The sequence below is a fragment of the Gopherus flavomarginatus genome, chromosome 8 (genome assembly GCF_025201925.1).
Source record: "Gopherus flavomarginatus isolate rGopFla2 chromosome 8, rGopFla2.mat.asm, whole genome shotgun sequence".
Lineage (NCBI taxonomy): Eukaryota > Metazoa > Chordata > Testudines > Testudinidae > Gopherus > Gopherus flavomarginatus.
Genome location: NC_066624.1, coordinates 88,016,832 through 88,033,760, shown reverse-complemented (window position 1 = coordinate 88,033,760; position 16,929 = coordinate 88,016,832).

The window sequence follows — 16,929 nt, the reverse complement described above, 5'->3', positions numbered from 1 at the left end:
TTATAGTCCTGTTGCTTCTTATGGGTGGCCCTGTATTTTGGGAGGGCGGCCTGGGCAGGAGCCTGCTGTGGCTTGAACTTAGGTTTTGCTGGAGCAGGGACAGAGACCCAGGTTCTGGAGGGTCGTGTGGGAGTCTTTCATGCTGTGCAGCCTTGTGTCTGTTTCCTCCACAAATAGCACCTTCCCGTCAAAAGGGAGATCCCACATCAACGACTGCGCCTCTCTGGATAGCCCAGACAGTAGAAGCCAGGACACACATCTCATGGACACCGCCAAGGCCATGGACCGTGTGGCCGTGTCCACTGCATCCTAAGTGGCCTGCAGGGATGCCCTTGCGACAGCTGCCCCTTCCTCCATAAGCACATTAAACTCCTTTCTATTGTGCTCCCGGACAGAGTTCTTGAACTTGGAGGGATCACTAGAGATTAGACTCAAAGCAACCCAGGAGAGCCTGATGGTTTGCTACTCTCAACTGGAAGCTTGACAATGAATAAATTTTTCTCCCAAAAGCCTCCAGCCTCCAAGAATGTTTATTCTTTGGGGTCGGGGCTGGCAGCCCGTTGCTCCCTGTGGTTGACCGACTCGACCACCAAGGAGTTGGGGGCTGGGTGGATATACAAATACTCGTGCCCCTTAGTGGGTGCAAAGTACTTGTGGCCACCTTCTTAAAGATGGGAGCCAACGAGGCTGGTGTTTGCCATAGGACACGTGAAATTTTTGCCATCCCTTCATGGAGCAGCAATGCCACCCTGCCAAGTGTCAAGGGGGACAGCACATTGAACAGGAAGTCTGAGGGCTCCTCCAGTTCTTCTGCCTGGAGATGGAGGCTCGCTGTCACCCTTTTTAGTAAGTCCTGATGGGCATAGTAGTCCCCCTGCAGGGCCACAATCAGCTCCTCTGGCTGGGGCAAGGAGGCCAGTGCGGTGCTTTGGGTGTCAGCCAGCACCGGAGGATCCACCACTTGGTCAGACTCCAGGTCCCATCAACTCTTTCATCAGCAGTCTAGGGATGGAGGCCGATGGTGCTCAGACACCAGCAGGACCAGCCAATGAGGCTGGCTCAACTGGTCTGTGGAAGAGACCACTGTGAGCAAAGGCCTGGCTGGTGTACGACACGCTGCTGCCTCCGGACCAGGAGTGGTGGTGGTTCCAGAATCTACATCGACCATGGGACCATGACCTTGAGGTGGGAGAACAGCATGACTGTAGTGGCTGCTCTGTGAGTGGTCTCGATGGGTGGACCCGTGATGGCGAGGAGCTGGCAATCAACACCAAGAGCCTCAGTGGAGACTTTGAGCAGAATTCTGAGTGGGAACAGTGTCAACGGTAATGCCGCAACTGACTGCGGTACCACCTTCGAGACGAGGACTGTTGGCAGCATCTGCCATGGTCCCATCTGTGCTCGCTCTGTGAAGACGAGTGGTGCCAAGAGTCCCGATTGGATGGCACCCATTCAGACAGTCTAGCCGACGTCGAGGGCGATCCCCATGGACTGAGGCCTGAACGGTCACTGGGCGGTGAGCAGTGTCCAGAACATTCCCAAGACCTGTACGAGGCCAGTGGCAACTGCAGCGATCCCAGCGGTGGCTTGCCTCTGGAGCATGCGGCCATCATTGGTAGTGCTCCCGGCACTGGCATGGACATGACTTCCTTAGCTGCCTGGAGGGCTTTGGGCGTAGATGGCAGCCAGACATCTGGAGAGGCCTGCTCCGAAGGGGCCAGGCTACTCCTGTCTGCGTGAGTCGGAGGCCTAGGGCCCAATGGGGACGGCGAAGACTACCCGACATGGGCCCACTTTCTGTCCCAGACTTTCCTCGGTGCTGTTGCTAAGATGGAATCTTTCCGGTACTCAACATGCCCCGTGGAAGGGGAGCGGTACTGACTAGTTGAAGGTATCAGAGGGTCTCCGTGTACTGATGCCACGGTGCCAGGTACCAGTTTGGAGCAGTGTGCCAGGGTTGGGGCCAGCACAGACTATCAGGATGGCCCGGAGTCTAATGTCCCTTTCTTTTTTAGTCCGGGGCTTGAATGACTTGCAGATCTTACACCTTTTGCTGATATGGGTTTCTCCCAAGCAGCACAGTCTGTGTACAGGTCACTCCTTGGCACAGAACGCCTACAGGAGCCGCACACCTTAAATCCCCATGCCCCAGCCCAGGCTCATCAACTGTCTAAACTTCACTGAAAACTAAACTGACTACTGAACAAACAGTTCTGGGGACAAGCTGCAGCAAGGCTGGAGCTAAGCAGTTCCGACACACCTTCACTGGTGGCAAGAAGGAACTGAGGGTAAGAGGGAGTGCACAGCTCCCTTTATACCTCTCCAGGCAGGCTCTACTCCATGGGTCATGGGAGGCACTCTTTTACCACCCCCCCATGGGTACTGCTAGAGGAAAGATTTCAGGCACCGGTGCATGTGGCGAGCATGCACACCTACTGTGGAATACACATGAACAATCCCTCAAAGAAGAAGTATAAAAATCAGTCTTTTCCCCCTTTCAGATAACAATGGTATGATTTTTCCCCCCTCCCCTCCGTATCTTTACAGAGTTATACAAGTGACTGGTACAGTGCCTGCTAAAGCATTGTACAGTTGCTTTCTACAACTGTATATGTGGCAAGGCAGTGAAGGGAGTGACTTTGTGGAGAAAGGCTAGGAGTGTATTTATAGTATGTGGCTCACTGAGTCATTGTCATACTTCTTGTTCTTCTGACCTCAGGCAGAAATACCCTATTAAATGAGAAGCTGAAAACAACCCATCTTAAAGATCAGAAGTGACAGTAGCCATTCAGTTACTGGGTTTTGGTATACATTCATCCTAACTAGACCCTATGAACCTTAAGTGTTCCAGGCCAAGCCATCCTTTTCCTTGTGCTCTTTTAATGACTCCAGCATGTGATCCATACTGCATTTTTGATGCAATAAATGTAGTGCTCAGGAAATTAAAAGATGAAGGTAATGAAACTAAGTGCAGGTCTGCACTACTGCTTAAGTCAATCTAACATACCTTACTTGGGGGTGTGAAAAAACCCCCTAGTTCCTCCAGCAACACATATTTTGCTCTGTCTATACTGGTGCTATGTCAGCGGGAAAGACTCTCCCACCAACATATGTTCCACTTCTCCCAGAGGTGGAGTAATTATGCCAACAGGAGAGCACTCTTCCATTGGCATAGCGCATCTTCACCAGATGCCCTGAAGCTAGGCTGAGGTAGCACTGTACTGTAGACTTGCCCAAACGGACCAATAGTCTGGCATACTTAAAGCATGAGCAAGTTTCCAATACATCTTTGCCAATACAGCTCAGTGCTAACCTACAATCCCACTGCTATTCTAGTCCAAGGCCTTTGTGGACTGTAGTATGGCTGATAATCAAACCAGCTTACCAGGGTTTTGGAATATGTATAGATCACTGCATTCATTTTTGCTTGGTTATCCAAAAAACGATTTAGAGTCAGATCTCCAGGAGTGAAAGGTTAGTGCGCTATCAAATGGCACCATGCACTATGAGCCAATAGAGCACATTATGTAAAAGAAAAAACCCACAAACCAACCAACCAACCTCCACAATTTAGTGTGCAATACAACTTCTGTCTCCAGCAAGTGCCTGGAATGGACTTAGGCGAGTCCTTTCCATCTCTAACATCTGCTAGCCTCATTTGCCACCTATAAGTGGAGAGAGTTCAGAAAGGGAAGAATAAGTTACCTTGTTTTGGTTTTTCCTTTTACAGTTTTAACTACTAGGGTCATTTGCTCAGTTGATGATTGGCATGTGGGAAAAAGGGTAAGTGAGACAGGTTCCACAGCAATATTTTCTGGTAGACTGTATAGCCTAACGTGCATCATAGAATGTTCATATGGCTTTAGAACTTTATCCCACACCAAGCAAGTCAAATGGGAATGTGTTTCAGAATATTTCTTACTTCACAAGACAAATAGCAGCATTGACAGAAATATTTTTGTTGAAGTGAACAGGAGATGATACTTTTCTAATAGTGTACAGTGGTTGACTTCCTAATAGGCTATTTGGAAGTAAACATTCACCTTACACATGAGAAATGTGCTACTTATGGGAAATAGGTGTAAATTAAGGACACGCAGTCCTGTTTTTACTGCTGTTTGCGTTTGATTGGCCAACTTTCCTCCCTGCCCAGGGAATTACCCAGGTTGCACAGTAACAGATAATTGCAGTGTGTTACATCTCATGACACTGCATAGTGTAAATAAGTGTAACCCGGTACAAAGTGAAGTATATTTCCATTTTTCAAACTAGTTGTCAAGCTTTTAATAAGCAACCCATCAATTTTTGGAGATTGCAGTTATAAAAACTGCCACTCTTGGCCTTTCCTGAATTAAAGATGGTTAACTGGCAAATATCTAGTGTTGGCCTTCATCAGAATAGCAAAATGAAGTAGAAATCAAAATTTCAGTTGAATGTGCCACTGTTTCTTTTCTAAAAAATTTCTCCAAATAGCAGCCTTTGACTTAGATCCAAGCAAATCAGTCTATCATCCTTCCAGAATGCAGAGTGACTGGGGCTGTCAGTGTTAAGCGTGGATGAAAATAGATTTTTCATTGGTCAGCTGGGAACCAGAGATACTGTGGGTCAGGGTTTTAGAGGTATTTAGGCACATAAGGATGCAAATAGGCACCTACAGGGATTTTCAGAAGAGCCTTTTCCCTAGCCCGAGAGAAAATGTTGCTGTATTCAAAATACATTGAATAGAGACTTACTCCTCACTGATTGGGGTTGCACTGAAAGATTTCATGTGTGCCATGTTAGCTTTCCAGACTACTCCAGGTAAATAGAATAATCATGAAAAAAATGATTTCTTATTGGGTCCTTAGTCTAGTCATTTTCCTTCTCACATTGCTGCAGGGCCCTGCAGCAAAATGGTTCATATGTCTGTAAATCTTGTTTGCTAGAATATATAGGAGTGCATATTTGGAATGATCCCAGCCTCATGCTGAAAATTCTATCCAGCCACACACACTGTAGCCACCCTGCACTCCACACCACAGGGTGCCTCATGGCATAAAACCATGATTCTTTTCAAACAGCTTCATGCTATAATATTGTACTGGTTATACTGACCTAGTCAATAGGATTTATCACAGATCAAAGCTGATACATGTTTATTATCCTTCCACAAAATTATACTTCAGAAAATAATCTCCTGTGGGGAGGGGCAGCCAACTTTTCCCCATTCTCTGCAGCTGCATGACTGGAAATACTCCAGCTCCCTATGCTGATGCTGTCACTTGACAGACACTAACTCCGTTGGGTAGCTAACAGATGCGAAAGTGCAATACGGAGTTGCACTGTTGGGCATCTCAGCCCAAGCACATTTAACAGCACAGTCAAATAGCAGCAACAGTGGAGAATGTTTCAAGTCTTATAGTTGCATAAAAATGGCAAACCTACAGGCCAGTTAGTGGAGCAGAAGTGCAATAAATGGTAGGCCCCTTACATGGAAAGGGGAGTGGGGAGGCTAGAAGGCAGGCCTACCCCCCAAGACAGCAAAAGCTGGGAAGGAGAGAGAAAGCACATGTTTGCATGCCAGGACCAGGCTAGTTCAAGGAAGGGGAACTTTTGAGTGGGGAATCTCCATCAAAATATAAACATAAGGCCAAAGGAGGTTCACCAGGTGGGGGAGGAGGCTACTCAGAAGTTGTGAAACTTTTGCAGAAGTTAATGAACAGTCAAAACTTCCTGAACCTTAGGGAAGCACATGAAGGTTTGCTGAAAGCCAATGAAATAAAAGTATGGAGGCCCCCAGAAAGTTACCTTACCAGTAACTTTTGTCTTCTCTTTATTTGCATTTACCCCTCTGAGAGGCTGTTTCATTGCAGATTCGTATTGCTTTTTGTTCCTCTCATCTTGGTAATCTTTCGGGTTTCTATTATTATATTTGTCATTGGGGAGGAGATGATGTATGTAAACCTATTTTCACATTCAGCTGGTCATGTAAATATTCTTGGCTACCAAACTGTACCACAGCTTGGATATTTTGTTGAGAGGCAAATGTATGTCTGACTGGTGAGGAGATTCAGTGGGAAGAAATAGGAACCAAAGCTGAACAAAAGCTTAACAAGAAGCGGCAAAAAATGAAGGTCAGTTGGAATTATGCCTAGGGACATGAAAATAGAGATTAGGAAAGAAAACCAACAAACAAGTTTTAAAGCAATGTGTTCTGGTGACTCTAACTGCACTGAGCTGAGAAAAATGAGAGAGGCAGAACACAGAGGTTCATGAGGATAATACCAGTACAGCTGAGCCGAGTTATTTACAAGTAATACTAGATAAAGTGACCCATGAGCTTTTATAGAAAGCTGCAGACAGTGTTGGAAAGCAGCCATCAGGAATGGAAAGGTCACACTTTAATTTAGTCTGATCATGCATCATAAAAAGGTACTGGGCCCATTCTTGAAGTTTAAAATTAGGCCCTAGTGGGTCCCACTAGTTCTAATGCTAAGTGCTGTAGCCAAAGAAGAGGCCAGCGTTGATAGTAAGGCAGAACAAAGGATATGATAGATTAAAAATGATATCCAAAACAAGTATATATTTTGGCATTAGGAATGGTAGCGAGAGCCCAAGGAAGTAGCAAAGAGGTTAATTTTTAGAGTAACCGAGTCTTTTGAGATATGTTTGTTCACATGGATCCCAATGCGGGTGTGTGCATCCTCACATGATGTTAGACTCTTCTCGCCAGTAGTGATCATTGGGGTAGTGCATGTGTCCTGTATGCCCTCATAATCCCCCTCCTGTCAGAGTAAGGGGCACAGCAGCTCCCACTGACTGCTCATTGCCTTCAGTAATACAGACATCCAGGTAAGGACTCCATGTCAGTGGGAAGGAGGGCAGTCACTGGAACTGTGTGGACAAAAGCATCTTGAAGAAGTCCAGTTACTTTAAGTAACCTCTTCAAGTATTTGTCCACATGGACGCCACTCTAGGTGAGTGACCAGGACGCCACTCTAGGTGAGTGACCAGTAGTTGCCTTACAAGGAGGTGGGGGATAGGAGTCCAATCTAAACAACATAGGGCACAGATGTGCCGAAATGGGCATTTTATCTGGAAGCTGTGATGGAGTAAGGATTGGTAAGTGTATGAACAGAAGTTCAAATCTCAGAAATAAGGGCACCCCTAAAACAAAAGTGCAGGTGTTGCCTGAGCCCTAATGGAGTATGCCATAACTTGAAGGGGAGAGTTAGTTATATATAGTTCAATATATAAGAGACCTTAATACAACCCAAAACCCACTTCAAGAGCCCCATCCCTTGGATTTATTACCAACAACAAGCAGCTGATTTTGAAATGGCTTTGCTCTAGAAGGGCAAAAGGATATAGCTCTAAGAGCATCAAAGATATGAAGCTTTGTCTCCACAGGAGAGTCACAGGGTTTGGGAACAGGGCCAGCTTCAGGCACCAGCTTATCAAGCAGGTGCTTGGGGCGGCAGCTTGGGAGCGGGGTGGCACTTTTAGGTATTCAGCGGCAATTCGGCAGAGGGTCCCTCGCTCCCGCTTGGAGCGAAGGACCTCCCACTAAATTGCCACAGATCAGGATTGTGGCTTTTTTTTTTTTTTGGGCTGCTGGGGCAGCAAAATCCCTGGAGCCAGCCCTGTTTGGGAAGGACATATACTAAGATATAAATCTATGTAAATGAAAATCGTAAAACAATTTTCAGTAAAAATTTAGCATGTGGCCTGAAATAACTGTCTTTAGGAAACGCGTCACATAGGGGCCTGCCCTCAAAGCCTGTATTTCACTCTCTGCAAGATGAAGTGATAGCCATTACAATGCCATTTTTATAGAGTTTACATAATGAACATGAGTTTCAAAAGGAAGGTCTATTAAGGAAAGCAGCACCACATTCAAATCAGAGGAAAAAGCTTTTTAACTAGTGGACCTATGAGCCAGCCATTTTAGCAGTTTAGATACGAGGTGGGGCAAAAAAAATAAAACATGAATGATCCTCAACCTGAGAATAATACACACAGGAATAAGGGGCAAATGCACTCCAAGTGAGAATCCTGAGTATTTGAGAACATAACTAGGACCAAGATAACTGAGATAAAAGACTCCCAGGGTAGAATGGTCCTCTGAATTGACTACAGCAAAATGAACTTCTATTTAGGTTTATATGGCAATCCAGTCACCAGGGGGAGGCACTTGGTCATTAACCTGGAGTCTGTCTGTAGGTAGAAGGCAGCCCCTTGTCAGCCTGCAGCAGCTCTCACCCCAGCCTTGGAGCAGAGGTGGTCCAGCTCTGGAAGGAAGGGGCAGGGAAGGGACTGGGAGAGGGAGAAGGTGCAGACAACCCAGTGAGTGACAGGGGGAGGGTAGAGCAGCGAGCTATGGGGGCAAGGCATTGGCAGGAAAGAGGTGGAAAAGGGGGTGGGGCCTCAGGGGTCCGGTTGCCAGAAATAGAAAGGTGGCAACCCTACTTCTTGCTGCAAGTATCTGAAAGGAAATGTCTAATGACATACATGCTCCCACCTTGCAGAGAATGTTAACATGACAAAACTGTCAGAAGGGCTTAACCAGTTTTCCGCACCCCATCCCATAATTGTCTAATTGCTCTTAAAGGGAAACATGCATGCATGTAAGTGCACTAGACGTTTCCAATATATACCACAACTTGTTTGCCAAAGTGCTTGACTTTTTTCTCCCATTCATTCATAAATTCCTGTGATGGGTAGAAAGACAGACTCATGCTGAATTTTCAAGCTGACTATTTTGAAATGCTGAGGATATTGTATGATTAAGGGATGCTTTGCTACACCCTGACTATAGTGAATTTTTGGCTGTAGCTTAATAGTGTAATGTACAGTTAATTAAAATAACTATTATTTCTTCACATTTGGGTCTCCATTTATTGGCTATTTTCCTGTGATCTGTTAATTCATCTGGATAATTTAGCCTTTAGTGACTTTAAAAAACCCACATACACTAATTCAGTGATTTACAGTTGTGCTCTGGGTATACTTCTCATTTCTGCATCAGCTGAACGTTTATGCTATTATGGAAATGCACTGATTTTTATAAGAAGTCTACAAAAAAAGTGTGTGTGTGTGTGGGGGGAAGATTGACTCTCTCTACGGAACCAATAGGAAATGTTCCTACTGGGCAGTTTGGGCAGCTACCCTATAGGGACCTTTCCCTGCTGCCATTGAAGTCGAGGGAGTTATCCACCTGCTAGCCACTTCTGATTTTTGCAGCTACTAACAAAGCAGAAGGGAAAGAGTCTCAGCAAACAAACTAGCATAGCTTCAGTGGAAACATGATCAAGTGAGAATCTGGGCTTCGATTTTATCTTAAATTAGATTGTGGGTACACAAAAACAAATTTCAATCTGAATGCATGCACTTAGGTTAGGCATGTGGAGGGAAGGCAGCACGGAGGAGCTTTGTAGACATGATGTGCCTGATTTTCAATAGTAATCAGCACCTGCTGCCTCACCCACTTCAGATGGCCTTGTGGGTGTGCAGCACATCTGAAAAAAAAAAATCAGGCCTATATATCCCAGGGGACCCTCTGTGCAGTAACATTAAATCAGTGGAAACTTTTGGGTTTTTTATGTCTACTGGTGCTAGTTCCTGTTCTTTAACATGCTTATGATTGATTTCTTGCCATACATTTCCTGAAATTGACAATACCACCTGTTGTGGAAGGCTCCCCAGCTATATTCAGTGCCCTCTTATGCCAAAGATAGAAAAAAAGAACAATTACTGTCCGGACTGCTCATCTCCTACTATCCCTCCCCCGCCAGGCTACATGATGCAAGGTCCCATACTGCAGCTTCATAAAACAGTGGCACAGCTATACAGCACCAAAGGATGCCACTGTGGTGTGACCTTTCCTTTCCATGCAATCCACCCAACCTGATTCATGCCGATTTCATTCTACTGCTACTCCCCAACATAAAAAGTATTTGCCACCTCAGCATCTTGTGAAATAAAGACCAAAATAAAGAGCTGTTATCACCTATTGTGTAAATCATTCAGATTTTTTTAAATATTGCAGATACCTCATCACCTGAAAGATTGAAACAAAGATATGCACAGGTACAATAAGTAACTATGCAGGTAAAGAAACTGGTGTCTGAGTATCCATTGAGTATTTACAGAAGCATGACCTAACTGGAATAGTTAGAGTTACATTTGCAGGTGAAAGATGCTCCCACTTCTGCTGTCCAAACCAGTGCCTGGTGTTGATCCATTGTAGCTGGGTTTGAGCATGACAACCCTATCTTTAGTTGAGCTTATGAACGAGACGTCGCAGGGATGCGGGGTTGTGTATGGTTGGAATTTTAGGCAGTGAGGTTGTTATTGAAGAGATTTTTAGGAAGAGAAGCATTTGTGTGGATAGGAGGTGAAAGGTGGGACCATGGAAAAGAGAATGAGTTAGCCAAGAGGGGACAATTATTAAGGTTTAGGCCAAAGAGAAGGAAGAGATTTGAAGAGCGAGGAAAGAGTAGAATATAGCAAAAGTAAGAGGAGAATTGGAAGGAGAGAAGGAAAGGAGGGAAACAACAAACATTGAGGATGGAATTCACAAGGGAGACTGCAGTGCCTAACTCCTCAGCTCCATGGTGGAATTCACAAGCCTGAGTTAGGCACCCTGTCATGGGGAGACTTAGGTGCCAAGGAATGGGATTTACAAGTACCAGTGATTTGATCCAAGAGCTGCCTAAGCTAGCTAACAAGAAATGGTGAAGAGAGAAGCATGGCCTAAGCCCCTTTGAAGTTATGGAATTTGCACCAAGTCTGAGTTTTTACCCCTGCTCCTTGGAAATAAATACTGACTGTACCTCTTTATGCTTTTGTATATAAATTTAGTTTCTGTGCTCATTTAGTTTTTGCTTTCTACTGAGTATCAGCGCGAGTGCCAATTAGTACCATTTTAATGGTAGCTTTTGTGATGTGGACGTCTATCATTCAGCTGACAAGCCACTGAACAGCTGTCGGATGGTACAGGCTTTGGCTCCTGTTTTCCTGAGCTGGATGTGAGTGACCTAGAAGTGAAAGACTCCATATCCAATTACTAATCCCCTGAGGTGCTATGTGCCCCCAATCAAATGTTTTAGCTGCTTCAGTGCTTTCCTGCAGTCCCGAATGAGCTGCTGCATTCTTGTGGAGTTCCACTGCAGTCACAATGAAACAGAATAATATACCTGACAGATTCAGCAGCCCTGGAGAATCAAGGCTTGTAAGTGTAAGTTCAAACATGAATTTATTTCAAGGAAGGTCTATGGCCTCTGTTGTGCAGTAGATCAGACTAGATGATCACAGTGGCCCCTTCTGGCCTTAAAAAAAAAAAAAAAAAAAAAAAAAAAAAGCACCAGAGGACCCCCAGTCAGGAAATACTTTGAGAATTATGGGTATTTTTCTAATTAAAAAATACAATTTTGGCAATAATTTTTTCATATTTATGCCAGATGGGTTACATAAAATGGACTGAAGAGTATGTAACTGTAATGACCAAAGTACTGCCATGACACTGGAGAAGCATACTACTTTTAAGGTTATATTTGCAGTAGTACTAACCTCCAAAAATCATGAGTCAGATGCCCCCAAAATCATGGACAGTGTTGCCCACTCTCAAAAGTTTATTGGGCAAGCTGATGTTGGCCCCTGCTGCAGGAGCTGTCATCCCCACATCTCCCTTCCCTGCCCCAAACCTCCAGTCAATCCCATCCTCCAAACCCAATATCAGTTCTGCCTCTTTTCCTGGCCTGCATCGCGCCGAGAGGGAATGAGTTACTGTGGGAGTTAGCTAGATGGTGCTAAAGTTATAGCAGCATGACAGTTTTTAGCACCATCCTCTTCGCTGGCTAAAAAGAGCAGGTCAAAACATGGAATTTCTGTTCCAGGGAATAATTGGACATTTAGAAGTTTGCTGTCATTCCAATTTGGATTGAAAAATAAATATGTTCAAACTTTCTCGTGAAATGCAAATGCTGAAAAAAATTGCAAACTACAGATTGGAATATCTTATTTTCTAGATCAAGGAGTGTAAAGTCGTAGCAGCTCTTAGTTTTTTATAAAAAAACCTAAACCATGTTTTGACTATTATGTTAATATAAAGACATGACTTGACATCTCCGATAATGGCCAGCATGAGCTCACTCTGCACCAGTGATTTTGCTATTTGAGTCTGAGACACAGAATCACCAGGTGGAGATCCCAAGGCAAAAAACAGAATCCTTGCACAGAATGGCCGCTCCTTGGGTTAGAAGCCTCATCTCTAGCCCAGCCCTCTTTCTCCTTCTCTTTCAGGAGAGCTTGGATTTTGTTGCCAAGCCAAAATTCACTATCCATTCAGTCAGGGTGGCCTGCTCACTCCAGAGCATAGCCTGTACAATTCCTATTCCTTTTCATGAGCACAGTAATAATACTCTTATTTAGAATAGAAACAAAATTTCAAACTGAGCAACAAAACTCAGTTGGTGGAATTGTGGGTAAGCAACATTATAATTCATGGAAAGAGCATTGGCCAGAGCTGGCTTTTCTTCTTCTCCCTTGTATAGGGAGCAAAGAGCTCCATCTCTCTAAATCTTCTGATTCTGGTGCTTACATTAACATACTTTTTATCATTGTCCCAAATAAGAGGGGTTGACTATGAATAACAGTAAGTATATCTGCTGCTGCATTTTACGGTAATCTGCTATGTGTATACTGCTTTTTATCCATCTGGGTGAGTCTGAACTATAATCTTGCTACTGACAAGATGGGAACCCAGATGCCCAGAAGAAAGATTTGCCAATACACTGCGAGAGTAGTCAATTGCTATTATGAGGTGGGCTATATAAAAGTAGGACAAATATCAGACTTGTACCATTACTCTTATTAAGAAAAGGTGGGACATCACTATCTGCTAACTTCCCAGTTTGGCTTAGAAATCTCAAGTTATGTCATAAATAAGCATTATTGAATAATACGTGTTGACTCAAGATGAGCAGACAGGGTAGCTGTCACACTTGGATTGAAATAATTTATAATTGTTTTGGAAATCTTACACTTCAGTGGTCCTATGTGCCTCTTTGGTGCCATATATTCATTCAACCTGATCCAATTCTGCCTGAAGTAAATGGAAAGGTCTCAGAGTTGCATGGGAGTTGGAACTTCAAATAAAAAACAAAAAAAATTTGCTAAACCCAGGAGATCAGGTGAAGTAGATGAGTTAGACAGTAATCAAGTTCTGCAACACATGGAGGATACAGCATAAACAGGTACTGGAGCATACTGACAATCTACTTCTGCAATTCCAAGAAATTGCAGAGATTTCATACCAAAACAGACCGCTCAGTCTCTATCAAGATTTAACTAACAACTTTTTCCTCTATTGCTGCTGAAAGATGGACAGGACTTGTTAACAAAGAGTGCAGTCCATGTTTAAGAGTGTATTAAATCAGTGACAAGTTTTCTGTGGTCTAAGATCAGTACTGAACAGCTGGCAACAGTACAGCATCCTAACATTTTAATTTCTTATACTCTGGTGTCCAAAATTACAGGGAGTACCCTTGATACTATTGTTGTTTTAAATGGCAAACGGTTGCAAACACACACACAAATGACTGACAGGCCCATATTACAACAGTCTGTAGCACAGCCAACTGAAAAAAAAATATGCCTACACTGACAAGTAGCCTGCTCCATCATCGGGGGTGGGGGAGAAAAGAAGAGAGGATGGAAGAGTCACCACCAATAGCCAATAGAGATGAAAATAACTTGTTTAACTTATGTCATTCTCAGTGTATCATACTGCCACTCTGTGATGGTCTACACTATTATGTTCATGACTTTTACAAGCCTATGATAAATTTTGTACACTTATGCCTTTTGAGATATGATTTGAAAAGCTATAATCTGCTGAATATCATTATCCTGTTGAAATATGTGAAGTTATGAGATTCGACTCTATGGTGGTTATTGAAATATGCTGCAATTCTGGGTAACACCCACAAACAGATCCAGACTAACACGGCTTCCCCTCTGATACTTGACCCACAAACAAGTTTTTCAGAGGCAAAGACACTGGCCCTAGTTAGCTGTTAAGGGCTATCACTTGCTTAAACAACCATTCTTCGGTGGGGGAAGGTGTGAATAAGAAATTTACATTTAATCAAAGATGGTTCAAGTCTCATATGCACAAGAGACTGCTTGTCACCTGCACCCCAGCTGGGTATAACCCTCAGAGGGGAGAGTGGTATATGAATGAGAGAAAGTGACTCACACCCTTCACTTACAGCAGCTACAATGCTCTAAAGACAAAGGTGCCCAATGTGTCCCCCCCCGCACAGAACAACACATGCACAAACAGGGAAGTGGTTCCCCTACTCTGGGTTGAGGCACACCCTCAGGGCAGTTTGGGTAAATTTGCACTGACACTACCTAGGCTGTGTCTTGTCTGTGGAGAAGAAGAGGAGTCCAGTTTATTCATTCACACAGCCATTTTATGGGGAATCAGCAGATTAGGGTATTAATCCCAGTTATGCCAGAACTGTCAGATCACAGTAATCACCCATGAAGGAAAAACATGAATACACAGAGCCAAATTCTCTTCTTAGTAACTCTGGTATAAATTCAGAGTGGCTCCACTAACCACTGGAGAGTGATTTTGAATTAATGTTGGTGCAAAGGAGAGCAGAATTTGGCTTCTAAGGTCAGATTCTCAGCAACCGAGAACCAGGGTAGTTCCGCAGAGGTCACTGGACTGACACCGATTCACATTAGCTGAAGATCTCTGCCCATTGTGTTTGGATTCTTATTATTTTAAATGAGGAAGAAGATACTTGTTTTTGAAACAAAGATGAATCCCTCCTCCAAATAGGTCTTTGGGGAGCGTGGATCAGCGTTCATGTTACACTCCCCATCAGCACCTGGCCCAGATCGGTTAGGGTATATACCTGGGATGTGTGGGACTTCCAGTTCGAGTCCCTCTGCCCCTGAACGGAAGAAGGAATTTTACCAGGTATCTGCCACCTCCAAGGTGAATGACCTACTTACTGAGCTATGGGATATGGTGAGGTGGGGCTCCATTTGGTTCCCCTGTGGATAATACAATAATAAAAGATTGGTGCAGGGGGACTGAATTCTTGGTCTTCCACATCCCAAGTGAATGCTCTAACCATTAGATTACAAAGTCACCCATACTTGTTCTCTTCCTCTGGCCCTGTGATTCTTTTGTAATTTATCTACAGTGAAACAGGAGAGATTGAAGGAGCTCCACATCAGATGATCCTAGAGCACTCAGTTGAGAGGTGGAAGTCCCTGTCAAGTCCTCTCTCCCCTAGACTTGAGCTGGCAGTCTGCTGCAACCCAGCTGAGTATCCTAACCACTGGGCTAAAAATTGTGAAGGAGTGAGCCTCCCACCTGGCCCTTTTGGGTAGGCCCACCTGTAGGGGCCCAGAACAGTAGGGGAGGTCTGAGCAGGCTTATCTGATTGGTCTTGGCAGTAGAGTTATGGGAGGAGGAACACCTGTCTTCCTCCAGTTTGTGTATTGCACTGAGGCTTAGGTGTCCAGACTTCTACTGTGGGGCTACAGTGCACATGATCAGTGGTCCAAACATAGGTGCCTAGGAAACTTTTACTGCAAAAGTTAAGCCCTGAGCAATTGTAGGCGCCTACAGGTTTCAAGGGAGCTGAGCTGGGGTTTTGTGAATCCCAGTGGGACCTTGAATCTAGCTCTTATTTGAAAACAAGAATTGTAATACAAATTGATACATTGCTTGCACTCTTATTCCCCTGCCTGCCCCACAACCATCTTATCCTTGGTAGTTCCACCAGCTAAGAGGCTTGTACAAACCTTTTCATCACTGAAGAGCTGCCTATTGTCACAATAACTGCTATGAAAATAGTCTTGTAGCATACTGTAGGATCATCAATAATGCCATAAACAGGGACGTAAATCTCAAAGTAGTTGGAAGACAAGGCCAAGCAGAACTCTTAAGCACAGATTCCTGACCCAAATCCATTCACATTGACACCAATATACAACCTGGTCCAAGAGACCCAAACAACAAATGTTTTAGTGGAACCATTTCCAAAACTGCCCCTTTCTAACAGGCACCACTGCTTTTCTGATTTTGACACAGTTCCTTAACTCACATCCATGACTCGTGCTCTTTGTATAGAGCATCAGCATAAGACTCTGTCAGTTAAAACCTTTCAAGTCCTGAGGAGGCTGAGTTTTCTCTTCATTACATTCTGGGCAGAAATTCAGTATGTGTGTTATAGAGATGAGGGAGAATAAAATAAAAAAAAAAAGAGCATTTATGTTGATACCCCTCAGATAGCAAGGAAACACCATCAGCATTTAAGAGGAGTTTATAATACAGTCACATGATGTTTCACTGTTTAAAACACAGGCACAATCTAGCAAGATAGCATGCATTCCAGAAGTCCCTCAACAAGCCAAAGTTTCCCCAAATACCCTTGCTACTTGACAATGCTTTAAGAACTGCTTACACTGTCCATCTGTTTAGTATGGCACTGGGCTTGGACAGATTCCCAGAGCTCACCAAATTCCAACACTGACATCTACTGGAACTCTATGCTGGTCAGACCTACTTTAGCAACAGAGACAAAACAGTAGTGGTTTGTTGTTTTTTTTTTTAAAAGCATGTTGCAGTTTTATGAACTTCACAAGTCCTTACAAATATTTAACAAACTTTATCATTTATAGGTAAATGTATTTTTTGATTATTACAAAATTAAGAACAAGTGTCTGATTAAAAACAACCCCATCATGGCTGTGCTCAAGTGATTTCTCTGTCTGAACAGCATTCTCTCATGCCTACAAGCCATCTTAAAGGTTGGACAAATCAGACCTCCGTTTATAAGCCTGCAGAACAAAGGGTAAGATTGTGATTACTTGTTTGTTGCGTATGGGAAGTATTTTTCCATTTCAACACCTGTTGTC